Raw genomic sequence first — 25,490 nt, forward strand, 5'->3', positions numbered from 1 at the left:
CTGCATATATTACATCGTAATTGTGCTGATAATTATGTAACCATTATTCGCCTCTTATAGTTAATCTTAATAACCTAAACAGTTAATCTTTAAGGTCAATATCTTGCAATTTAAGTTTTAAATGCAATTTTTTTGTAATTAAATTTTCTCTATAATAATGTTATAAATCTGTTTTATGTAATATGCTACACAAAACAAATATACAAACCTGTTGCTGAAAGTTTTTATTCATTTGCCACACACGGAACTTGCATAGATTCTACAGCTGTAATTACACACACACACACACACTAACTTTTTTAGTGTCAGAGTGGTTGACAAATGGAATGCATTAGGCAGTGATGTGGTGGAGGTTGACTCCATACACAGTTACAAGTGTAGATATGATAGAGCCCAATAGGCTCAGGAACCTGTACACCTGTTGATTGACGGTTGAGAGGCGGGACCAAAGAGCCAGAGCTCAACCCCCCGCAAGCACAATTGGGTGAGTACACACACACACACACACATACACACACACACACACACACACACACACACACACACACACACACACACACACACACACACACACACACACACACACACACACACACACACACACATTTTAGTGTCAGAGTGGTTGACAAATGGAATGCATTAGGAAGTGATGTGGTGGAGGCTGACTCCATACACAGTTTCAAGTGTAGATATGACAGAGCCCGATAGGCTCATGAATCTGTACACCTGTTGATTGACGGTTGAGAGGCGGGACCAAAGAGCCAGAGCTCAACCCCCGCAAACACAACTAGGTTTTATGTTAATTTAAATATTAATTTATTTTCAAACAGCAATTCCTTTGAAATGTTTTAGTCGTTTATATAGGGTTAATAGTTTTAGCGGATTTTATCACTTGTTTTAAACAGTTGAAAAAAAACAAATATTTTTGATGTAGTTAAAGCCTATTTCACTTTTTATCTTCATGTATGAACACTGGCCAATTAAGATTAGCTATCAAACGTACTAGACATATAAGACTTAGTTGCAGTATACCATCATTTACAACTTGATGAGATGAGAGTAAGGGGAGATGAGTGGGGGGAGGCGGCGCTGGTGAGAGATAGCTGGGTGCCACCAGTGTCTTCAGTGAGACTGTCCACGGCGCCTCACTCTCTCTCTCTCTCTCTTACGGAGTTTTACGGAGAGTTTTACGTTTTTTGTTTCCTCTCTTACGGAGGAAACGGAGTTTCCCCTCTTCCTCTCATTTGGCTCTTCCAGTTCCTCTTCCTGGTGTTCTAGATGTGCGCCGTCGCTTAATCTTCACAAGACCACCACACAGGTACGTATAGCAGGGGTCCGTGCCCCCCAGTGGCGTACCCAGCAGGGGTTCGTGTCCCCCAGTGGCGTACCCAGCAGGGGTCCGTGTCCCCCAGTGGCGTACCCAGCAGTGGTCCGTGCCCCCAGTGGCGTACACAGCAGGGGTCCGTGCCCCAGTGGCGTACCCAGCAGGGGTCCGTGCCCCCTCAGTGGCGTACCCAGCAGGGGTCCGTGCCCCCAGTGGCGTACCCAGCAGGGGTCCGTGCCCCTAGTGGCGTACCCAGCAGGGGTTCGTGCCCCTAGTGTCGTACCCAGCAGGGGTCCGTGCCCCTAGTGGCGTACCCAACAGTGGTCCGTGCCCCCTAGTGGCGTACCCAGCAGGGGTCCGTGCCCCCAGTGGCGTACCCAGCAGGGGTCCGTGCCCCCAGTGGCGTACCCAACAGTGGTCCGTGCCCCCAGTGGCGTACCCAGCAGTGGTCCGTGCCCCTAGTGGCGTACCCAACAGGGGTCCGTGCCCCTAGTGGCGTACCCAGCAGGGGTCCGTGCCCCCAGTGGCGTACCCAGCAGTGGTCCGTGCCCCCAGTGGCGTACCCAGCAGTGGTCCGTGCCCCCTAGTGGCGTACCCAGCAGGGGTCCGTGCCCCTACTGGCGTACCCAACAGGGGTCCGTGCCCCCCAGTGGCGTACCCAGCAGGGGTCCGTGCCCCCAGTGGCGTACCCAGCAGTGGTCCGTGCCCCCTAGTGGCGTACCCAACAGGGGTCCGTGCCCCTAGTGGCGTACCCAACAGTGGTCCGTGCCCCCTAGTGGCGTACCCAACAGGGGTCCGTGCCCCTAGTGGCGTACCCAACAGTGGTCCGTGCCCCCTAGTGGCGTACCCAGCAGGGGTCCGTGCCCCCAGTGGCGTACCCAGCAGGGGTCCGTGCCCCCAGTGGCGTACCCAGCAGGGGTCCGTGTCCCCTAGTGGCGTACCCAGCAGGGGTCCGTGCCCCCAGTGGCGTACCCAGCAGTGGTCCGTGCCCCCAGTGGCGTACCCAGCAGTGGTCCGTGCCCCCAGTGTCGTACCCAGCAGGGGTCCGTGCCCCTAGTGGCGTACCCAACAGTGGTCCGTGCCCCCAGTGGCGTACCCAGCAGTGGTCCGTGCCCCCAGTGTCGTACCCAGCAGGGGTCCGTGCCCCCAGTGGCGTACCCAACAGTGGTCCGTGCCCCCAGTGGCGTACCCAGCAGTGGTCCGTGCCCCTAGTGGCGTACCCAACAGGGGTCCGTGCCCCTAGTGGCGTACCCAGCAGGGGTCCGTGCCCCCAGTGGCGTACCCAGCAGTGGTCCGTGCCCCCAGTGGCGTACCCAGCAGTGGTCCGTGCCCCCTAGTGGCGTACCCAGCAGGGGTCCGTGCCCCTACTGGCGTACCCAACAGGGGTCCGTGCCCCCCAGTGGCGTACCCAGCAGGGGTCCGTGCCCCCAGTGGCGTACCCAGCAGTGGTCCGTGCCCCCTAGTGGCGTACCCAACAGGGGTCCGTGCCCCTAGTGGCGTACCCAACAGTGGTCCGTGCCCCCTAGTGGCGTACCCAACAGGGGTCCGTGCCCCTAGTGGCGTACCCAACAGTGGTCCGTGCCCCCTAGTGGCGTACCCAGCAGGGGTCCGTGCCCCCAGTGGCGTACCCAGCAGGGGTCCGTGCCCCCAGTGGCGTACCCAGCAGGGGTCCGTGTCCCTAGTGGCGTACCCAGCAGGGGTCCGTGCCCCCAGTGGCGTACCCAGCAGTGGTCCGTGCCCCCAGTGGCGTACCCAGCAGTGGTCCGTGCCCCCAGTGTCGTACCCAGCAGGGGTCCGTGCCCCTAGTGGCGTACCCAGCAGGTGTCAGTGCCCCCTAGTGTCGTACCCAGCAGGGGTCCGTGCCCCTGGTGGCGTACCCAGCAGTGGTCCGTGCCCCCAGTGTCGTACCCAGCAGGGGTCCGTGCCCCTAGTGGCGTACCCAGCAGGGGTCCGTGCCCCCAGTGGCGTACCCAGCAGGGGTCCGTGCCCCCCAGTGGCGTACCCAGCAGGGGTCCGTGCCCCCCCAGTGGCGTACCCAGCAGGGGTCCGTGCCCCCCCAGTGGCGTACCCAGCAGGGGTCCGTGCCCCCCAGTTGAGTAACAACCTTGATCCTTGAACATGATTGGGTGAGGTTGTGCACATTTGAAGGAAAACTCATATTTCATTAAGAAAGTTTAGTGGGATTTTATGCAAGGATTTGTTGATGCCTTTAAGGGTAGGCTACGGCTATTATGATAACAGTGCGTCCCAATAACGTGGCTGAAGATATCAGAAGATGAGAAGACGACGACGTTTCGGTCCGTCCTGGTCCATTTTCAGGCTGATTAATGCTCTGCGGGCATTAATTTAAATAACACGATTTTTATCATTTGGGAAGGTGAGGGAGGGGGGGGGTAGAAACAGCAGGCTAGTGAGGGAGCCAGCAGGCTAGGTAGCTAGGGAGCAGCAGGCTAGGGAGCGAGCCAGCAGGCTAGTGAAGGAGCCAGAAGGCTAGGTAGCGAGCCAGCAGGCTAGTGTGGGAGCCAGCAGGCTAGGGACTGAGCCAGCAGGCTAGGGAGCGAGCCAGCAGGCTAGGGAGCGAGCCAGCAGGCTAGGGAGCGAGCCAGCAGGCTAGGGAGCGAGCCAGCAGGCTAGGGAAAGAGCCAGCAGGCTAGGCAGCGAGCCAGCAGGCTAGGGAGCGAGCCAGCAGGCTAGTGAGGGAGCCAGCAGGCTAGGGAGCGAGCCAGCAGGCTAGGGAGCGAGCCAGCAGGCTAGTGAGGGAGCCAGCAGGCTAGGGAGCGAGCCAGCAGGCTAGGGAGCGAGCCAGCAGGCTAGGTAGCGAGCCAGCAGACTAGTGAGGGAGCCAGCAGGCTAGGGAGCGAGCCAGCAGGCTAGGGAGCGAGCCAGCAGACTAGTGAGGGAGCCAGCAGGCTAGTGTAGGAGCCAGCAGGCTAGGGAGCGAGCCAGCAGGCTAGTGTAGGAGCCAGCAGGCTAGTGAGGGAGCCAGCAGGCTAGTGTAGGAGCCAGCAGGCTAGGGAGCGAGCCAGCAGGCTAGTAAGGGAGCCAGCAGGCTAGTGAGGGAGCCAGCAGGCTAGGGAGCGAGCCAGCAGGCTAGGGAGGGAGCCAGCAGGCTAGGGAGCGAGCCAGCAGGCTAGGGAGCGAGCCAGCAGGCTAGTGAGGGAGCCAGCAGGCTAGTGTAGGAGCCAGCAGGCTAGGGAGCGAGCCAGCAGGCTAGTGTAGGAGCCAGCAGGCTAGTGAGGGAGCCAGCAGGCTAGTGTAGGAGCCAGCAGGCTAGGGAGCGAGCCAGCAGGCTAGTAAGGGAGCCAGGAGGCTAGTGAGGGAGCCAGCAGGCTAGGGAGGGAGCCAGCAGGCTAGTAAGGGAGCCAGCAGGCTAGTGAGGGAGCCAGCAGGCTAGGGAGCGAGCCAGCAGGCTAGTAAGGGAGCCAGCAGGCTAGTGAGGGAGCCAGCAGGCTAGGGAGCGAGCCAGCAGGCTAGGGAGCGAGCCAGCAGGCTAGGGAGGGAGCCAGCAGGCTAGGGAGCGAGCCAGCAGGCTAGGTAGCGAGCCAGCAGGCTAGGTAGCGAGCCAGCAGGCTAGGTAGCGAGCCAGCAGGCTAGGTAGCGAGCCAACAGGCTAGTGAGGGAGCCAGCAGGCTAGGGAGCGAGCCAGCAGGCTAGTGTAGGAGCCAGCAGGCTAGGGAGCGAGCCAGCAGGCTAGGTAGCGAGCCAGCAGGCTAGTGAGGGAGCCAGCAGGCTAGGGAGCGAGCCAGCAGGCTAGTGTAGGAGCCAGCAGGCTAGGGAGCGAGCCAGCAGGCTAGTGTAGGAGCCAGCAGGCTAGGGAGCGAGCCAGCAGGCTAGGTAGCGAGCCAGCAGGCTAGGTAGCGAGCCAGCAGGCTAGGTAGCGAGCCAACAGGCTAGTGAGGGAGCCAGCAGGCTAGGGAGCGAGCCAGCAGGCTAGTGTAGGAGCCAGCAGGCTAGGGAGCGAGCCAGCAGGCTAGGTAGCGAGCCAGCAGGCTAGTGAGGGAGCCAGCAGGCTAGGGAGCGAGCCAGCAGGCTAGGGAGCGAGCCAGCAGGCTAGTGTAGGAGCCAGCAGGCTAGGGAGCGAGCCAGCAGGCTAGTGTAGGAGCCAGCAGGCTAGGGAGCGAGCCAGCAGGCTAGGGAGCGAGCCAGCAGGCTAGGTAGCGAGCCAGCAGGCTAGTGAGGGAGCCAGCAGGCTAGGGAGCGAGCCAGCAGGCTAGTGAGGGAGCCAGCAGGCTAGGTAGCGAGCCAGCAGGCTAGTGAGCGAGCCAGCAGGCTAGGTAGCGAGCCAGCAGGCTAGGTAGCGAGCCAGCAGGCTAGGGAGGGAGCCAGCAGGCTAGGTAGCGAGCCAGCAGGCTAGTGAGCGAGCCAGCAGGCTAGGTAGCGAGCCAGCAGGCTAGGTAGCGAGCCAGCAGGCTAGGGAGGGAGCCAGCAGGCTAGGTAGCGAGCCAGCAGGCTAGGTAGCGAGCCAGCAGGCTAGGGAGGGAGCCAGCAGGCTAGGGAGCGAGCCAGCAGGCTAGGTAGCGAGCCAGCAGGCTAGGGAGGGAGCCAGCAGGCTAGGGAGCGAGCCAGCAGGATAAGGAAGAAGCCAGCAGGCTAGGGAGCGAGCCAATAGGCTAGGGAGCGAGCCAGCAGACTAGGGAGCGAGCCAGCAGGCTAGTGAGGGAGCCAGCAGGCTAGGTAACGAGTCAGCAGGAGCAGGGGGCCTCCCTCCCCGTACTCACCGTCGTGTTCCACTGGAATATGTGTGAGTAACCATGAATAATTTCTGGAGAGAGTCGATATTATCCAAGACAATGGAAGACTCACGAAGATGCAATATTGACAGGTATGGCCCACGGTGACTCGTGGCGAGTAGGAGGCTCGCTGACTGACTTCCTAGTTGACCGAGTGACTTCCTAGTTGACCGAGTGACTGCCCGGTTGACTGACTGCCCGGTTGGTTGACTGACTGCCTGGTTGGGTAACTGACTGCCTGATTGGCTGACTGACTGCCTGGTTGGCTGACTGACTGCCTGGTTGGCTGACTGACTGCCTGATTGGCTGACTGACTGCCTGGTTGGCTGACTGACTGCCTGATTGGCTGACTGACTGCCTGGTTGGATGACTGACTGCCTGATTGGGTGACTGACTGCCTGATTGGCTGACTGACTGCCTGGTTGGATGACTGACTGCCTGATTGGCTGACTGACTGCCTGATTGGGTGACTGACTGTCATGTTGGATGACTGACTGCCTGGGTGATTGGCTAGCTTGCTGATTGTTGGGCTGGATGGATTAGAATCTTGTTAGTAAACAAATCCACAAGAGCCGTGACGGGGATACGAACCTAGTAGAGCAAACTTACTCTACATATGCAAGTTTCTTCGGGTAATTCACTACCCAGCTCCATATTTCTTCTACCCAGTTGGGATTCTCTTGAGTTCCTCGCCATATGCATTTATTTTCATGTTATTTGTTAAAATTCAACCCCCTTCAATTGCCATATTTTCTTCCTCGAGTTGTTTGATACGTAATTCCTGTGTCTTCACCTTGGCAGTCATACTGGTAATTTCATCCTGCTGTTGAGATATAGATCTTTCAAATATAGAAAGTTTTCCTGCATAAATATCTATCAACTCCTCAATTTTCACTCAGCTGCCCATGAAACCTCCGAGTCTTATCTCAGAAAATCTATTGAAATTTGTCTCACATTTTGGTAGATCAGTTTCCATGATGGGGTCATTTTGTTTGTTTTGATTTCAAGTTTGCTTCAGTGTGACATTCTTCTTATAAATTGTATCAAATTTGTGAATCTTTTTTTTTCAGACAGTCGTCACTCCACCTTCTATAACGCGATCTTGGTATATCTAAATTATTTGGAACAGCAGTTGCTAACGGCTTCTCCACATTACCATCTAAATATCTTGAGATGATTTCGGGGCTTTAGTGTCCCCGCGGCCCGGTCCTCGACCAGGCCTCCACCCCCAGGAAGCAGCCCGTGACAGCTGACTAACACTCAGGTACCTATTTCACTGCTAGGTAACAGAGGCATAGGGTGAAAGAAACTCTGCCCATTGTTTCTCGCCGGCGCCCGGGATCGAACCCAGGACCACAGGATCACAGTCCAGCGTGCTGTCCGCTCGGCCGACCTGCTCCCATAAATAAATAAGTAAAATAAATCAATGTTTATTCAGGTAAGGTACATACATACAAGAGATTTTTACAAAACTTGCTAGGTTTATAGACAGAGCTGGTACATACAATGTCTAAAGCCACTATTACGCAAAGCGTTTCGGGCAGGAAAACTAATGGTCCCAAATCTACACAGTAAAATAACAACGTACTGGAGTGAACGATATGGAAGAAAATGCAAGATTGAACCTGTGAAGAGCAGAGGTGCCATAGGCACAATCAGAGAACACTGTATAAACATCAGAGGTCCGCGGTTGTTCAACGTCCTCCCAGCGAGCATAAGAAATATTGCCGGAACAACCGTGGACATCTTCAAGAGAAAACTGGACGGTTTTCTAAGAGAAGTTCCGGATCAGCCGGGCTGTGGTGGGTACGTGGCCCTGCGGGCCGCTCCAAGCAACAGCCTGGTGGACCAAACTCTCACAAGTCAAGCCTGGCCTCGGGCCGGGCTTGGGCAGTAGAAGAACTCCCAGAACCCCATCAACCAGGTATATGTGGGCCTGCGGGCCGCTCCAAGCAACAGCCTGGTGGACCAAACTCTCACAAGTCAAGCCTGGCCTCGGGCCGGGCTTGGGGAGTAGAACAACTCCCAGAACCCCATCAAGCAGGTATATGTGGGCCTGCGGGCCGCTCCAAGCAACAGCCTGGTGGACCAAACTCTCACAAGTCAAGCCTGGCCTCGGGCCGGGCTTGGGGAGTAGAACAACTCCCAGAACCCCATCAACCAGGTATATGTGGGCCTGCGGGCCGCTCCAAGCAACAGCCTGGTGGACCAAACTCTCACAAGTCAAGCCTGGCCTCGGGCCGGGCTTGGGGAGTAGAAGAACTCCCAGAACCCCATCAACCAGGTATATGTGGGCCTGCGGGCCGCTCCAAGCAACAGCCTGGTGGACCAAACTCTCACAAGTCAAGCCTGGCCTCGGGCCGGGCTTGGGGAGTAGAAGAACTCCCAGAACCCCATCAAGCAGGTATATGTGGGCCTGCGGGCCGCTCCAAGCAACAGCCTGGTGGACCAAACTCTCACAAGTCAAGCCTGGCCTCGGGCCGGGCTTGGGGAGTAGAAGAACTCCCAGAACCCCATCAACCAGGTATCAACCAGGTAATGATGAATTAGTCCTTCAGCTTCATGTGACGGGACCCTTTTCCTACCAGTGATAGAGGGAGAAGGTGTGTGTATGTGTGTGTGTAATTACCTAAGTGTAGTTACAGGATGAGGGCTACGCTCGTGGTGTCCCGTCTTCCCAGCACTCTTCGTCGTATAACGCTTTGAAATTACCGGCGGATTTGGCCTCCACCACCTTCTTACTTTGCTTGTTCTAACCGTCTACCACTCTTGTTTGGAAAAGAAAACTTTCTAATATATTTTCGGCACCTTTGTTTCCTTAGCTTGAATCTGTGTCTTCTTGTGTCTGAAGTTACTGCTTTCTGGAATTCCTCTTTATCAATTTGGTCGATTCCCGTTAGTATTTTGTAAGTGTTGATCATATCACCTCTTTTTCTTCTATCTTCTTGGTTTGGTATATTTAATGCCTCTAACCTCTAATGCCTTGGTAGCCGGTCGGCCGAGCGGACAGCACACTGGACTTGTGATCCTGTGGTCCCGGGTTCGATCCCGGGCGCCGGCGAGAAACAATGGGTAGAGTTTCTTTCACCCTATGCCCCTGTTACCTAGCAGTAAAATAGGTACCTGGGTGTTAGTCAGCTGTCACGGGCTGCTTCTTGAGGGTGGAGGCCTGGTCGAGGACCGGGCCGCGGGGACACTAAAGCCCCGAAATCATCTCAAGATAGCCTCTCCTCGTAACTCTTGTTTTTCAGTCTCTTATGTGCGACTGTGTGTGTGTGTGTGTGTGTGTGTGTGTGTGTGTGTGTGTGTGTGTGTGCGTGTGTGTGTGTGTGTGTGTGTGTGTGTGTGTGTGTGTGTGTGTGTGTGTGTGTGTGTGTGTGTGTGTGTGTGTGTGTGTGTGTGTGTGTGCGTGTGTGTGTGTGTGTGTGTGTGTGTGTGTGTGTGTGTGTGTGTGTGTGTGTGTGTGTGTGTGTGTGTGTGTGTACTCACCTAGTTGTACTCACCTAGTTGTGTTTGCGGGGGTTGAGCTCTGGCTCTTTGGTCCCGCCTCTCAACCGTCAATCAACTGGTGTACAGGTTCCTGAGCCTATCGGGCTCTGTCATATCTACACTTGAAACTGTGTATGGAGTCAGCCTCCACCACATCACTGCCTAATGCATTCCATTTGTCAACCACTCTGACACTAAAAAAGTTCTTTCTAATATCTCTGTGGCTCATTTGGGCAGGTGTGTGTGTGTGTGTGTGTGTGTGTGTGTGTGTGTGTGTGTGTGTGTGTGTGTGTGTGTGTGTGTGTGTGTGTGTGTGTGTGTGTGTGTGTGTGTGTTTACTAGTTGTGTTTTTACGGGGGTTGAGCTTTGCTCTTTCGGCCCGCCTCTCAACTGTCAATCAACTGTTTACTAACTACTTTTTTTTTTTTCCCACACCACACACACACCCCAGGAAGCAGCCCGTGACAGCTGACTAACTCCCAGGTACCTATTTACTGCTAGGTAACAGGGGCACTTAGGGTGAAAGAAACTTTGCCCATTTGTTTCTGCCTCGTGCGGGAATCGAACCCGCGCCACAGAATTACGAGTCCTGCGCGCTATCCACCAGGCTACGAGGCCCCCCGAGTGTGTGTGTGTGTGTGTGTATGTGTGTGTGTGTGTGTGTGTGTGTGTGTGTGTGTGTACTCACTTATTTGTGCTTGCAGAATTGAGCATTGGCTCTTGGATCCCGCCATACTAACCGCCAGTTGTTTAAAGCAACGACTCATGTCTTACTTCCCTATTATACCTGGTTTTAAAACTATGAATAGTGTTCCTTCCACAAGATACGCCTTTGGTTCGGTCCATTTTCCTACTACTTTCACGCTACATGAAAACTTTCTAACACATCTGTGACTAATCTGAGTTTCCAGCTTCCACCCATGTCGCCTTGTTCTGATGGTATTCAGTGTGTGAACATTTCGTCTATTTCCACTCTGTCGATCTCCCTTGAGTATTTTATATGTTGCTATCATATCTCCCTGCTCCCTCCTTTTTGTCTAGTGTTGACAGGTTCAGTTCCTTCAGTCGCTCTTCATACCCTCCATCATTTGCAACTCTGGGAACATAATTTTCCATGTAGCACGGGCTATAGTGATCCCGTAAGTTTCTTCCGGGTCTCGAACCCCCCCCCCCTACCCTTCGACTCTCTTATCCAGCAATCTGTCCCCTCTCTAGCCTCTCTCCCCTCCCCTCCCTCACTCCTCCCCTCTTCACCTTTCTCTTTCCCTCTCCCCCAGCATTCGTCTCCCCCACTCCACCTGAAAATCGCAGGAATGGGGGAGGCAATTTCAATGCCGATATTTCTTAAAGCATGCCACTTGGGCCGACCCCGACTGACCCATGACACATGCTTCATGTGTGAATTAAAATTGAAATAAGTTTATTGAGCCGTTACATGTGTGAAAGTTGGAGAGACTAGCCCCTAGCGTCTGGCCTCGTACTTCAAACATTATTTTTTTTTTGTATAGATGTAGAGATTGATCACAGATATTTGGTTTGTGCAAGAGACTTGTATTATTTATTTTGCTCTTCACAAATGTAGAATAAATCTCCGGCTGACACACTGTATTACGCGCAAAATGTCGCCTGGTAATCTATTTTTCATAAGATTTTGATCATCTAATACAGACTGAAAATAGATTTTTTTAACCGCCTTTTTATTACTGTGTCAGAGAGATAATTTAGTGGTGTGGGTTCCAACATCCAACATTTCCAACATTTCCAACATCATTCTTGCCACTTGGGTTTATAGGTAATAAGTTGATTGATTGATTGATGAAGATTAAGCCACCCAAGAGGTGGCACGGGCATGAATAGCCCGTAAGTGGTGGCCCTTTCGAGCCATTACCAGTATCAAAAGATGATACTGGAGATCTGTGGAGGCGCAACTGCACCCTGCGTGACGGGAGATGTCTCCCGGACCAAGTGGTGACCAAATGGTGAAATAAGTTCATTATGACAGCCATATATACTGGAGGGGGCCAGTCTGTCCCGTGCCCTCGATAACAGCTTGATGGTTAAATGCAAACTCAGAATACTGAGAGAAAAAAAATTGTACCACTTACGGGCTATTCATGCCCGTGCCACCTCTTGGGTGGTTTAATCTTCATCAATCAATCAATTAGTCTGTCCCGTGTCCGGTGGCTCCTACACCAGTACCCTTGGTCCACCAGTACGCTTCCTCTTTTGTGTTTCTCCGCAATGTACGGGTTATTCATGCCCGTGCCACCTCTTGGGTGGCTTAATCTTCATCAATCAATCAATCCTCCGCACCCTGCAACATTTCCTCTAGACGTCTCTGAAAAACAAAGATTAATAAAAAAATTTTGATTTGATTAATAATTAAGTGAATAATAACACAATCGCCTCAATAGCAAGTGAACCTGGGTTCGAATCCTCCTCTTACACAGGCGGCAGTAACTTGTGGGCCAAAATGTACACGATTGGTAGATACTTTTTCAAAGAATAAGACGCAGAATGTTCTAAGAGGTTCCAGTGCCAGGCTGGAGGCATAACACAGTATATAACCCATCAACAAGTCAGTGGAGACTTGCTCCTTCAACTCACACCAAACTCAAAACTTAAAGGTTCATAATCTGAACAGAGAAAAATGTTACATATGAGATTATTACTTTTCTTTCTTAATCTAATTTCATTTCTTTCTCACATTTATACTGTATTCATATTCTATTTTACTTTCATTCTCACTGGAGTAACGTAGCCGGAACCCTTACATCTTCACTCTTGTGTCAGGTAAGTCCACTACGGACTCACCATAGCCCGTGCTACTTGCCCCGCTCTTGTGCCAGGTAAGTCCACTACGGGCTCACCATAGCCCGTGCTACTTGCCCCGCTCCTGTGCCAGGTAAGTCCACTACGGGCTCACCATAGCCCGTGCTACTTGCCCCGCTCCTGTGCCAGGTAAGTCCACTACGGGATCACCATAGCCCGTGCTACTTGCCCCGCTCCTGTGCCAGGTAAGTCCACTACGGGCTCACCATAGCCCGTGCTACTTGCCCCGCTCCTGTGCCAGGTAAGTCCACTACGGACTCACCATAGCCCGTGCTACTTGCCCCGCTCCTGTGCCAGGTAAGTCCACTACGGACTCACCATAGCCCGTGCTACTTGCCCCGCTCCTGTGCCAGGTAAGTCCACTACGGACTCACCATAGCCCGTGCTACTTGCCCCGCTCCTGTGCCAGGTAAGTCCACTACGGGCTCACCATAGCCCGTGCTACTTGCCCCGCTCCTGTGCCAGGTAAGTCCACTACGGGCTCACCATAGCCCGTGCTACTTGCCCCGCTCCTGTGCCAGGTAAGTCCACTACGGGCTCACCATAGCCCGTGCTACTTGCCCCGCTCCTGTGCCAGGTAAGTCCACTACGGACTCACCATAGCCCGTGCTACTTGCCCCGCTCCTGTGCCAGGTAAGTCCACTACGGGCTCACCATAGCCCGTGCTACTTGCCCCGCTCCTGTGCCAGGTAAGTCCACTACGGGACTCACCATAGCCCGTGCTACTTGCCCCGCTCCTGTGCCAGGTAAGTCCACTACGGGACTCACCATAGCCCGTGCTACTTGCCCCGCTCCTGTGCCAGGTAAGTCCACTACGGGACTCACCATAGCCCGTGCTACTTGCCCCGCTCCTGTGCCAGGTAAGTCCACTACGGGACTCACCATAGCCCGTGCTACTTGCCCCGCTCCTGTGCCAGGTAAGTCCACTACGGGCTCACCATAGCCCGTGCTACTTGGAACTTTTTGCCCCGAGGAAGTCTTGAATCATTTTAGACTACACTACCTTTCCAACATTCCACTTGTTCGCTGCTCGTGTGTTGAAAGAATACTTTCTTATTCCCTCTTTCTCTGGGTCATCTGAGATTATAATTTATATATTGTCTTGTTCTGTTTCCTTCTAGTGCTGGCCAATTTGTTCGTGCCCACTATGTCTATAAACGATCCCTGGAAACACGAACTGTAACTGTCTATTTTCCGCTTGTTACAGTAATAAAGTTGTTACATCTTGGCTTAACGTATTTATAACGTATTAGAACGCTGTTACAACTTGCTATATCTTGCTGGTTGCTTTCAGGTATCCTGAAAGTTGCATCTATGTTTTTCAAACTGAAACAAAGACTTATTGTGAGCCATAGATCGATTAGTGTAGGTAATACATTGATGGTGAACTGTTGCGCAGGCGAGGCTGGTGGTGGCTGCGCCAGGCGGTGTGCGCCGGCACCAATTGGTGTCTGGTGGTGGAGCTTCCACAGTGTGTAAACAAAGCAGTTCTTGGTCGGTCATGTGGACGCGCGGACTCCTTATTAACTCGATACAATGATTCTCATTTCAGGGAAAGGTAGGGTATCAAGTTTGTATGAGCATATTATGGGTAAATTGTTAAGACGTTTGAGTTATGCAATATTCGTGATTTTGAAGTTGTTTGGTAATAGGCTTGAGATTGAAAGTTCGCCGCGAGGGTCACTCTGACGGCATATTCATGGGTGATATAATACCACAATATGCAGATGATGAGTTACAATAATGGCTGAAGATATGATGACCAAACCACACGCCACAAGATGATTGATTGATGAAGATTAAGCCACCCAAAAGGTGGCACGGGTATGAATAGCCCGAAAGTGGTGGCCCTTTTGAGCCATTACCAGTATCAAGAGCTGATACTGGAGATCTGTGGAGGTGCGACTGCACACTGCGTGACAGGAGATGTCTCCCATCCTTTCACAAGATGAGACGACGTTTCGGTCCGTCCTGGACCATTATAAAGTAGATTGTCTTGAGAATGGTCCAGGACGGACCGAAACGTCGTCGTCTCACCTTCTGGTGTGTGGTTTGGATAATACCACATTCACTTGACTACACTTAAGACACATTATCAGGTGCAATATATAAATTCGTCCTCCTAAAATGAAAAGTACATAAAAGTAACGCTATGGTCGATCCTACATATATGGACGTGATTGTCCAATAGAACAACCAGTCTCCGTGGTGTAGTGGTAAGACACTCGCCTGGCGTTCCGCGAGCGCTATGTCATGGGTTCGTATCCTGGCCGGGGAGGATTTACTGGGCGCAATTCCTTAACTGTAGCCTCTGTTTAACGCAACAGTAAAATGTGTACTTGGATGAATAAACGATTCTTCGCGGCAGGGGATCGTATTCCAGGGACCATAGGATTAAGGACTTGCCCGAAACGCTACGCGTACTAGTGGCTGTACAAGAATGTAACAACTCTTGTATATATCTCAAAAAAAAAAGTTGTATTACTGAATTTGGACAAACCGGGAAAGTTTTTCTATTTATATGGGGGCCTCGTAGCCTGGTGGATAGCGCGCAGGACTCGTAATTCTGTGGCGCGGGTTCGATTCCCGCACGAGGCAGAAACAAATGGGCAAAGTTTCTTTCACCCTGAATTAATGCCCCTGTTACCTAGCAGTAAATAGGTACCTGGGAGTTAGTCAGCTGTCACGGGCTGCTTCCTGGGGGTGGAGGCCTGGTCGAGGACCGGGCCGCGGGGACACTATAGCCCCGAAATCATCTCAAGATAACCTCAAGATATGTGCTATACTAGTCCTGGAACATTGAAATTTGGTTTTAGCAAATCGTTTTCTGGGCTATAAAATGAATAGTACTAAATTCCATTTATTATTTGTCCAATACGATCACATATGTACGATCGTCCATATAGAGGGCCTTACGGCTGAGTGGACAGCGCTCTGGATTCGTAGTCCTAAGGTACCGGGTTTGATCCCCGGATGAGGCGGAAACAAATGGGCAGAGTTTTTCACCCAGATGCCCCTGTTCATTTAGCAGTAAATAGGTAGCTGGGAGTTAGCCAGCTGCTACGGGCTGCTTCCTGGGGGTGTGTAACAAAAAGGAGGCCTGGTCGAGGACCGGGCCGCGGGGACATAAGACCATAAGAACATAACAAAGGCAACTGCAGAAGGCCTGTTGGCCCATACGAGGCAGCTCCTATTTATAACCACCCAATCCCACTCATATACATGTCCAACCCGCGCTTGAAACAATCGAGGGACCCCACCTCCACAATGTTACGCGGCAATTGGTTCCACAAATCAACAACCCTGTTACTGAACCAGTATTTACCCAAGTCTTTCCTAAATCTAAAACTTATCCAATTTATACCCATTGTTTCGTGTTCTGTCTTGTGTTGATACTTTTAATACCCTATTACCTCTACTAACGCTAAGCTACGTTAAGCTCGGGACGCTAAGCTCCGAAATCATCTGATAAGTGTTCCGTCCGCCCCTTGTCCAGCTGTTTCGTCCATTCCTCATTGAGCCGTATTTTAGCCGCCCACATCCGGAAAGTAGTGTTGTGTCAGCTGTGAATTAAGTATCACTGCTTCAGAGTGTAACAATCGATGCCTGCCAGTGAAACTGCCTCTGGCTTTGTTTTACGACGTTTGTCTAAATGTCAGCTTCTTCAAGCTGTCTTATGCCCTTATGTCTTGTGCTATCCGTGTGTCTTAAGCTGTCATATCCGCCCTCCATCTCTTCCTTAGGCTGCGTCTCTTGTCAGGACAGAGTTCCCGCTCTGACTTAATCCCCGAAAGGGAGGAAATAGAAATAAGTTTATTGAGGTAAAATACACACAAAGGGATGAGGTAGCTCAAGCTATTCTCACCCCGTTCAGTACATCGTGTTAGTACATACATCTTGAGGTTATCTTGAGATGATTTCGGGGCTTTAGTGTCCCCGAGGCCCGGTCCTCGACCAGGCCTCCACCCCCAGGAAGCAGCCCGTGACAGCTGACTAACACCCAGGTACCTGTTTTACTGCTAGGTAACAGGGGCATAGGGTGAAAGAAACTCTGCCCAATGTTTCTCGCCGGCGCCTGGGATCGTACCCAGGACCACAAGATCACAAATCCAGCGTGCTGTCCGCTTGGCCGACCGGCTACATAGACACACATCACAAACAATAAACATATTACCAAACATTGAAATAAACATATACATTCCTCCTTAACACTAGTATGGTATCAGTCGTATACACAAATACTTTTATGACCTAGTTATACTGTATAGACAATTTAAAAGGGAGGGGGGTGTCCATCTTGTGTCTGGTTAGGTCGAACGTTAGCTCTTGGGTTCGCCTCTAGGTGTTAATCGTCGTAATTTCGTAAGTTTACAATGAATCTTATTGAAATTTTAAAGTTACCCCTAGAGACGGGGTATAAGGAAAGGACATAGTTCTTGGGCTCCGGTTCGTGTCCCAAGTCGTAGTTCATCACTCTAGTTTTGTGTATCTTGCGGACAGTTATGAAATTTAAGATACTTATAACAATGTTAAGGAATAAGATGTAGTTCTTGGGCGCCGGCTCACGTCCCTACTCAGTTTATCTCTCTAATTTCGTAAGTATCTGGCAGACGGATATAAAATTATAACTATACTTTGGGACCTTCAGAAATGTATTATCAAGCATTTTATACCAACAAGCAACGAGCAACCGTAATGACTGCCAGCAAAACAATAGTTGGGAACATTAGTTGGTTTCCTTCACATGTAAGTCTTGGCTTACCTACACCTGGAGTGCCCGTGTTACTCTACCACAGCAAGAGGTGTGGCCCCTTGTGTGTGGTGTGTGTGGCCCCTTGTGTTGTTGTTGTATGTGGCCCCTTGTGTGTGGCCCCTTGGTGTGTTGTGTGTGGCCCCTTGGTGTGTTGTGTGTGGCCCCTTGGTGTGTTGTGTGTGGCCCCTTGTGTGTGGTGTGTGTGGCCCCTTGTGTTGTTGTGGTGTGTGTGGCCCCTTGGTGGTGTTGTGGTGTGTGTGGCCCCTTGGTGGTGTTGTGGTGTGTGTGGCCCCTTGGTGTTGTTGTTGTGGTGTGTGTGGCCCCTTGGTGGTGTTGTGGTGTGTGTGGCCCCTTGGTGGTGTTGTGTGTGTGTGTGGCCCCTTGGTGCTGTTGTGTGTGTGTGTGTGTGGCCCCTTGGTGGTGTTGTGTGTGTGTGTGTGGCCCCTTGGTGGTGTTGTGTGTGTGTGTGTGGCCCCTTGGTGGTGTTGTGGTGTGTGTGGTCCCTTGGTGGTGTTGTGGTGTGTGTGTGGCCCTTTGGTGGTGTTGTGGTGTGTGTGGTCCCTTGGTGGTGTTGTGGTGTGTGTGTGGCCCCTTGGTGGTGTTGTGTGTGTGTGTGTGGCCCCTTGGTGGTGTTGTGTGTGTGTGTGTGGCCCCTTGGTGGTGTTGTGGTGTGTGTGGCCCCTTGGTGGTGTTGTGGTGTGTGTGGTCCCTTGGTGGTGTTGTGGTGTGTGTGGCCCCTTGGTGGTGTTGTGGTGTGTGTGGCCCCTTGGTGGTGTTGTGGTGTGTGTGGCCCCTTGGTGGTGTTGTGGTGTGTGTGGCCCCTTGGTGGTGTTGTGGTGTGTGTGGCCCCTTGGTGGTGTTGTGGTGTGTGTGGCCCCTTGGTGGTGTTGTGGTGTGTGTGGCCCCTTGGTGGTGTTGTGGTGTGTGTGGCCCCTTGGTGGTGTTGTGGTGTGTGTGGCCCCTTGGTGGTGTTGTGGTGTGTGTGGCCCCTTGTGTTGTTGTGGTGTGTGTGGTCCCTTGGTGGTGTTGTGGTGTGTGGGGTCCCTTGGTGGTGTTGTGGTGTGTGTGTGTGTGGTCCCTTGGTGGTGTTGTGGTGTGTGTGGTCCCTTGGTGGTGTTGTGGTGTGTGTGGTCCCTTGGTGGTGTTGTGGTGTGTGTGGCCCCTTGGTGGTGTTGTGGTGTGTGTGGCCCCTTGTGTTGTTGTGGTGTGTGTGGTCCCTTGGTGGTGTTGTGGTGTGTGTGGCCCCTTGGTGGTGTTGTGGTGTGTGTGGCCCCTTGGTGGTGTTGTGGTGTGTGTGGCCCCTTGGTGGTGTTGTGGTGTGTGTGGCCCCTTGGTGGTGTTGTGGTGTGTGTGGTCCCTTGGTGGTGTTGTGGTGTGTGTGGCCCCTTGGTGGTGTTGTGGTGTGTGTGTGTGGTCCCTTGGTGGTGTTGTGGTGTGTGTGGTCCCTTGGTGGTGTTGTGGTGTGTGTGGCCCCTTGGTGGTGTTGTGGTGTGTGTGGCCCCTTGGTGTTGTGGTGTGTGTGGTCCCTTGGTGGTGTTGTGGTGTGTGTGGTCCCTTGGTGGTGTTGTGGTGTGTGTGGTCCCTTGGTGGTGTTGTGGTGTGTGTGGTCCCTTGGTGGTGTTGTGGTGTGTGTGGTCCCTTGGTGGTGTTGTGGTGTGTGTGGTCCCTTGGTGGTGTTGTGGTGTGTGTGGCCCCTTGGTGGTGTTGTGGTGTGTGTGGCCCCTTGGTGGTGTTGTGGTGTGTGTGGCCCCTTGGTGGTGTTGTGGTGTGTGTGGTCCCTTGGTGGTGTTGTGGTGTGTGTGGTCCCTTGGTGGTGTTGTGGTGTGTGTGGTCCCTTGGTGGTGTTGTGGTGTGTGTGGCCCCTTGGTGGTGTTGTGGTGTGTGTGGCCCCTTGGTGGTGTTGTGGTGTGTGTGGCCCCTTGGTGGTGTTGTGGTGTGTGTGGCCCCTTGGTGGTGTTGTGGTGTGTGTGGCCCCTTGGTGGTGTTGTGGTGTGTGTGGCCCCTTGGTGGTGTTGTGGTGTGTGTGGCCCCTTGGTGGTGTTGTGGTGTGTGTGGCCCCTTGGTGGTGTTGTGGTGTGTGTGGCCCCTTGGTGGTGTTGTGGTGTGTGTGGCCCCTTGGTGGTGTTGTGTGTGTGTGTGTGTGTGGCCCCTTGGTGGTGTTGTGTGTGTGTGTGTGTGTGTGGCCCCTTGGTGGTGTTTGTGTGTGTGTGGCCCCTTGGTGGTGTTTGTGTGTGTGTGTGACCCCTTGGTGGTGTTTGTGTGTGTGTGTGACCCTTTGGTGGTGTTGTGGTGTGTGTGGTCCCTTGGTGGTGTTGTGTGTGTGTGTGTGGCCCCTTGGTGGTGTTGTGGTGTGTGTGGTCCCTTGGTGGTGTTGTGTGTGTGTGTGACCCCTTGGTGGTGTTGTGTGTGTGTGTGTGTGGCCCCTTGGTGGTGTTGTGTGTGTGTGTGTGTGTGGCCCCTTGGTGGTGTTGTGTGTGTGTGTGTGGCCCCTTGGTGGTGTTGTGTGTGTGTGTGTGGCCCCTTGGTGGTGGTGTGGTGTGTGTGTGTGACCCCTTGGTGGTGTTGTGGTGTGTGTGGTCCCTTGGTGGTGTTGTGTGTGTGTGGCCCCTTGGTGGTGTTGTGGTGTGTGTGTGTGACCCCTTGGTGGTGTTGTGGTGTGTGTGGCCCCTTGGTGGTGTTGTGTGTGTGTGGCCCCTTGGTGGTGTTGTGGTGTGTGTGGCCCCTTGGTGGTGTTGTGGTGTGTGTGGTCCCTTGGTGGTGTTGTGTGTGTGTGTGTGTGTGGCCCCTTGGTGGTGTTGTGCTGTGTGTGGCCCCTTGGTGGTGTTGTGTGTGTGACCCCTTGGTGGTGTTGTGTGTGTGTGTGTGTGTGTGGCCCCTTGGTGGTGTTGTGTGTGTGTGGCCCCTTGGTGGTGTTGTGTGTGTGTGGCCCCTTGGTGGTGTTGTGGTGTGTGTGGTCCCTTGGTGGTGTTGTGGTGTGTGTGGCCCCTTGGTGGTGTTGTGGTGTGTGTGTGTGACCCCTTGGTGGTGGTGTGTGTGTGTGTGTGTGACCCCTTGGTGGTGTTGTGTGTGTGTGTGTGGTCCCTTGGTGGTGGTGTGTGTGTGTGTGTGACCCCTTGGTGGTGTTGTGTGTGTGTGTGTGGCCCCTTGGTGGTGTTGTGGTGTGTGTGGCCCCTTGGTGGTGTTGTGGTGTGTGTGGCCCCTTGGTGGTGTTGTGGTGTGTGTGTGTGACCCCTTGGTGGTGTTGTGGTGTGTGTGGTCCCTTGGTGGTGTTGTGGTGTGTGTGGTCCCTTGGTGGTGTTGTGTGTGTGTGTGTGACCCCTTGGTGGTGTTGTGTGTGTGTGTGTGTGGCCCCTTGGTGGTGGTGTGTGTGTGTGTGTGTGTGGTCCCTTGGTGGTGTTGTGTGTGTGTGTGTGTGACCCCTTGGTGGTGTTGTGTGTGTGTGTGGCCCCTTGGTGGTGTTGTGTGTGTGTGTGGTCCCTTGGTGGTGTTGTGGTGTGTGTGGCCCCTTGGTGGTGTTGTGGTGTGTGTGGCCCCTTGGTGGTGTTGTGGTGTGTGTGGCCCCTTGGTGGTGTTGTGGTGTGTGTGGCCCCTTGGTGGTGTTGTGGTGTGTGTGGCCCCTTGGTGGTGTTGTGGTGTGTGTGGCCCCTTGGTGATGTTGTGGTGTGTGTGGCCCCTTGGTGGTGTTGTGGTGTGTGTGGCCCCTTGGTGGTGTTGTGGTGTGTGTGGCCCCTTGGTGGTGTTGTGGTGTGTGTGTGGCCCCTTGGTGGTGTTGTGGTGTGTGTGTGGCCCCTTGGTGGTGTTGTGGTGTGTGTGTGGCCCCTTGGTGGTGTTGTGGTGTGTGTGTGGCCCCTTGGTGGTGTTGTGGTGTGTGTGTGGCCCCTTGGTGGTGTTGTGGTGTGTGTGTGGCCCCTTGGTGGTGTTGTGGTGTGTGTGTGGCCCCTTGGTGGTGTTGTGGTGTGTGTGTGGCCCCTTGGTGGTGTTGTGGTGTGTGTGTGGCCCCTTGGTGGTGTTGTGGTGTGTGTGTGGCCCCTTGGTGGTGTTGTGGTGTGTGTGTGGCCCCTTGGTGGTGTTGTGGTGTGTGTGTGGCCCCTTGGTGGTGTTGTGGTGTGTGTGTGGCCCCTTGGTGGTGTTGTGGTGTGTGTGGCCCCTTGGTGTTGTGGTGTGTGTGGTCCCTTGGTGGTGTTGTGGTGTGTGTGGTCCCTTGGTGGTGTTGTGGTGTGTGTGGTCCCTTGGTGGTGTTGTGGTGTGTGTGGTCCCTTGGTGGTGTTGTGGTGTGTGTGGTCCCTTGGTGGTGTTGTGGTGTGTGTGGTCCCTTGGTGGTGTTGTGGTGTGTGTGGCCCCTTGGTGGTGTTGTGGTGTGTGTGGCCCCTTGGTGGTGTTGTGGTGTGTGTGGCCCCTTGGTGGTGTTGTGGTGTGTGTGGTCCCTTGGTGGTGTTGTGGTGTGTGTGGTCCCTTGGTGGTGTTGTGGTGTGTGTGGTCCCTTGGTGGTGTTGTGGTGTGTGTGGCCCCTTGGTGGTGTTGTGGTGTGTGTGGCCCCTTGGTGGTGTTGTGGTGTGTGTGGCCCCTTGGTGGTGTTGTGGTGTGTGTGGCCCCTTGGTGGTGTTGTGGTGTGTGTGGCCCCTTGGTGGTGTTGTGGTGTGTGTGGCCCCTTGGTGGTGTTGTGGTGTGTGTGGCCCCTTGGTGGTGTTGTGGTGTGTGTGGCCCCTTGGTGGTGTTGTGGTGTGTGTGGCCCCTTGGTGGTGTTGTGGTGTGTGTGGCCCCTTGGTGGTGTTGTGGTGTGTGTGGCCCCTTGGTGGTGTTGTGGTGTGTGTGGCCCCTTGGTGGTGTTGTGGTGTGTGTGGCCCCTTGGTGGTGTTGTGTGTGTGTGTGTGTGTGGCCCCTTGGTGGTGTTGTGTGTGTGTGTGTGTGTGTGGCCCCTTGGTGGTGTTTGTGTGTGTGTGGCCCCTTGGTGGTGTTTGTGTGTGTGTGTGACCCCTTGGTGGTGTTTGTGTGTGTGTGTGACCCTTTGGTGGTGTTGTGGTGTGTGTGGTCCCTTGGTGGTGTTGTGTGTGTGTGTGTGGCCCCTTGGTGGTGTTGTGGTGTGTGTGGTCCCTTGGTGGTGTTGTGTGTGTGTGTGACCCCTTGGTGGTGTTGTGTGTGTGTGTGTGTGGCCCCTTGGTGGTGTTGTGTGTGTGTGTGTGTGTGGCCCCTTGGTGGTGTTGTGTGTGTGTGTGTGTGGCCCCTTGGTGGTGTTGTGTGTGTGTGTGTGGCCCCTTGGTGGTGGTGTGGTGTGTGTGTGTGACCCCTTGGTGGTGTTGTGGTGTGTGTGGTCCCTTGGTGGTGTTGTGTGTGTGTGGCCCCTTGGTGGTGTTGTGGTGTGTGTGTGTGACCCCTTGGTGGTGTTGTGGTGTGTGTGGCCCCTTGGTGGTGTTGTGTGTGTGTGGCCCCTTGGTGGTGTTGTGGTGTGTGTGGCCCCTTGGTGGTGTTGTGGTGTGTGTGGTCCCTTGGTGGTGTTGTGTGTGTGTGTGTGTGGCCCCTTGGTGGTGTTGTGCTGTGTGTGGCCCCTTGGTGGTGTTGTGTGTGTGACCCCTTGGTGGTGTTGTGTGTGTGTGTGTGTGTGTGGCCCCTTGGTGGTGTTGTGTGTGTGTGGCCCCTTGGTGGTGTTGTGTGTGTGTGGCCCCTTGGTGGTGTTGTGGTGTGTGTGGTCCCTTGGTGGTGTTGTGGTGTGTGTGGCCCCTTGGTGGTGTTGTGGTGTGTGTGTGTGACCCCTTGGTGGTGGTGTGTGTGTGTGTGTGTGACCCCTTGGTGGTGTTGTGTGTGTGTGTGTGGTCCCTTGGTGGTGGTGTGTGTGTGTGTGTGACCCCTTGGTGGTGTTGTGTGTGTGTGTGTGGCCCCTTGGTGGTGTTGTGGTGTGTGTGGCCCCTTGGTGGTGTTGTGGTGTGTGTGGCCCCTTGGTGGTGTTGTGGTGTGTGTGTGTGACCCCTTGGTGGTGTTGTGGTGTGTGTGGTCCCTTGGTGGTGTTGTGGTGTGTGTGGTCCCTTGGTGGTGTTGTGTGTGTGTGTGTGACCCCTTGGTGGTGTTGTGTGTGTGTGTGTGTGGCCCCTTGGTGGTGGTGTGTGTGTGTGTGTGTGTGGTCCCTTGGTGGTGTTGTGTGTGTGTGTGTGTGACCCCTTGGTGGTGTTGTGTGTGTGTGTGGCCCCTTGGTGGTGTTGTGTGTGTGTGTGGTCCCTTGGTGGTGTTGTGGTGTGTGTGGCCCCTTGGTGGTGTTGTGGTGTGTGTGGCCCCTTGGTGGTGTTGTGGTGTGTGTGGCCCCTTGGTGGTGTTGTGGTGTGTGTGGCCCCTTGGTGATGTTGTGGTGTGTGTGGCCCCTTGGTGGTGTTGTGGTGTGTGTGGCCCCTTGGTGGTGTTGTGGTGTGTGTGGCCCCTTGGTGGTGTTGTGGTGTGTGTGTGGCCCCTTGGTGGTGTTGTGGTGTGTGTGTGGCCCCTTGGTGGTGTTGTGGTGTGTGTGTGGCCCCTTGGTGGTGTTGTGGTGTGTGTGTGGCCCCTTGGTGGTGTTGTGGTGTGTGTGTGGCCCCTTGGTGGTGGTGTGGTGTGTGTGTGGCCCCTTGGTGGTGTTGTGGTGTGTGTGTGGCCCCTTGGTGGTGTTGTGGTGTGTGTGTGGCCCCTTGGTGGTGTTGTGGTGTGTGTGTGGCCCCTTGGTGGTGTTGTGGTGTGTGTGTGGCCCCTTGGTGGTGTTGTGGTGTGTGTGTGGCCCCTTGGTGGTGTTGTGGTGTGTGTGTGGCCCCTTGGTGGTGTTGTGGTGTGTGTGTGGCCCCTTGGTGGTGTTGTGGTGTGTGTGTGGCCCCTTGGTGGTGTTGTGGTGTGTGTGTGTGGCCCCTTGGTGGTGTTGTGGTGTGTGTGTGTGGCCCCTTGGTGGTGTTGTGGTGTGTGTGTGTGGCCCCTTGGTGGTGTTGTGGTGTGTGTGTGTGGCCCCTTGGTGGTGTTGTGGTGTGTGTGTGTGGCCCCTTGGTGGTGTTGTGGTGTGTGTGTGTGGCCCCTTGGTGGTGTTGTGGTGTGTGTGTGTGGCCCCTTGGTGGTGTTGTGGTGTGTGTGTGTGGCCCCTTGGTGGTGTTGTGGTGTGTGTGTGTGGCCCCTTGGTGGTGTTGTGGTGTGTGTGTGTGGCCCCTTGGTGGTGTTGTGGTGTGTGTGTGTGGCCCCTTGGTGGTGTTGTGGTGTGTGTGTGTGGCCCCTTGGTGGTGTTGTGGTGTGTGTGTGTGGCCCCTTGGTGGTGTTGTGGTGTGTGTGTGTGGCCCCTTGGTGGTGTTGTGGTGTGTGTGTGTGGCCCCTTGGTGGTGTTGTGGTGTGTGTGTGTGGCCCCTTGGTGGTGTTGTGGTGTGTGTGTGTGGCCCCTTGGTGGTGTTGTGGTGTGTGTGTGTGGCCCCTTGGTGGTGTTGTGGTGTGTGTGTGTGGCCCCTTGGTGGTGTTGTGGTGTGTGTGTGTGGCCCCTTGGTGGTGTTGTGGTGTGTGTGTGTGGCCCCTTGGTGGTGTTGTGGTGTGTGTGTGTGGCCCCTTGGTGGTGTTGTGGTGTGTGTGTGTGGCCCCTTGGTGGTGTTGTGGTGTGTGTGTGTGGCCCCTTGGTGGTGTTGTGGTGTGTGTGTGTGGCCCCTTGGTGGTGTTGTGGTGTGTGTGTGTGGCCCCTTGGTGGTGTTGTGGTGTGTGTGTGTGGCCCCTTGGTGGTGTTGTGGTGTGTGTGTGTGGCCCCTTGGTGGTGTTGTGGTGTGTGTGTGTGGCCCCTTGGTGGTGTTGTGGTGTGTGTGTGTGGCCCCTTGGTGGTGTTGTGGTGTGTGTGTGTGGCCCCTTGGTGGTGTTGTGGTGTGTGTGTGTGGCCCCTTGGTGGTGTTGTGGTGTGTGTGTGTGGCCCCTTGGTGGTGTTGTGGTGTGTGTGTGTGGCCCCTTGGTGGTGTTGTGGTGTGTGTGTGTGGCCCCTTGGTGGTGTTGTGGTGTGTGTGTGGCCCCTTGGTGGTGTTGTGGTGTGTGTGGCCCCTTGGTGGTGTTGTGGTGTGTGTGGCCCCTTGGTGTGTTGTGAAGTGTGTGGCCCCTTGGTGTGTGGTCACTACAAGTTGTATGGTGTGAGTACTGCCCACTGATACACTACACATTACCACACTCAACAGGTATTGATGTCTTGGAAAAAGCCGCGACTCTAAATAATTCTTGAATGGATGGAAAATGTGGGCATTAGTGAACCGTTAGGAAATGCCCCACTGGAGTTGTATAAATAATTCCTTAACTCTTGGCATCAGAGAGTCGTCAGGAAATGGCCTCTCGAAGGTGTATAAATAATTCCATAGCTCCTATGATAGCTAGATGCTCTAGAATTATAGTTTATTAATGTGTCGATAAG

General features: G+C 54.1%; 1 protein-coding gene across 4 annotated transcripts in view; it reads left to right on the top strand.

Moving 5' to 3' along the window:
• The first annotated feature begins 1,135 nt into the window (after nucleotides 1-1,135).
• The window catches only part of LOC123747176 (ionotropic receptor 93a), a 71,675-nt gene continuing 47,320 nt past the window's right edge, over nucleotides 1,136-25,490 (top strand). For 3 of the 4 annotated variants that reach the window (XM_069313953.1, XM_069313954.1, XM_069313951.1), the window contains exon 1: nucleotides 13,783-13,933. The gene's annotated coding sequence lies outside the window, so the exon portion shown is untranslated. Of the gene's footprint in view, nucleotides 1,319-13,782; nucleotides 13,934-25,490 lie in introns of those variants that run through there. The other variant, XM_069313952.1, reaches the window with a different exon arrangement.

This window comes from Procambarus clarkii, chromosome 77 (assembly GCF_040958095.1).
Source record: "Procambarus clarkii isolate CNS0578487 chromosome 77, FALCON_Pclarkii_2.0, whole genome shotgun sequence".
NCBI classification, from domain to species: domain Eukaryota; kingdom Metazoa; phylum Arthropoda; class Malacostraca; order Decapoda; family Cambaridae; genus Procambarus; species Procambarus clarkii.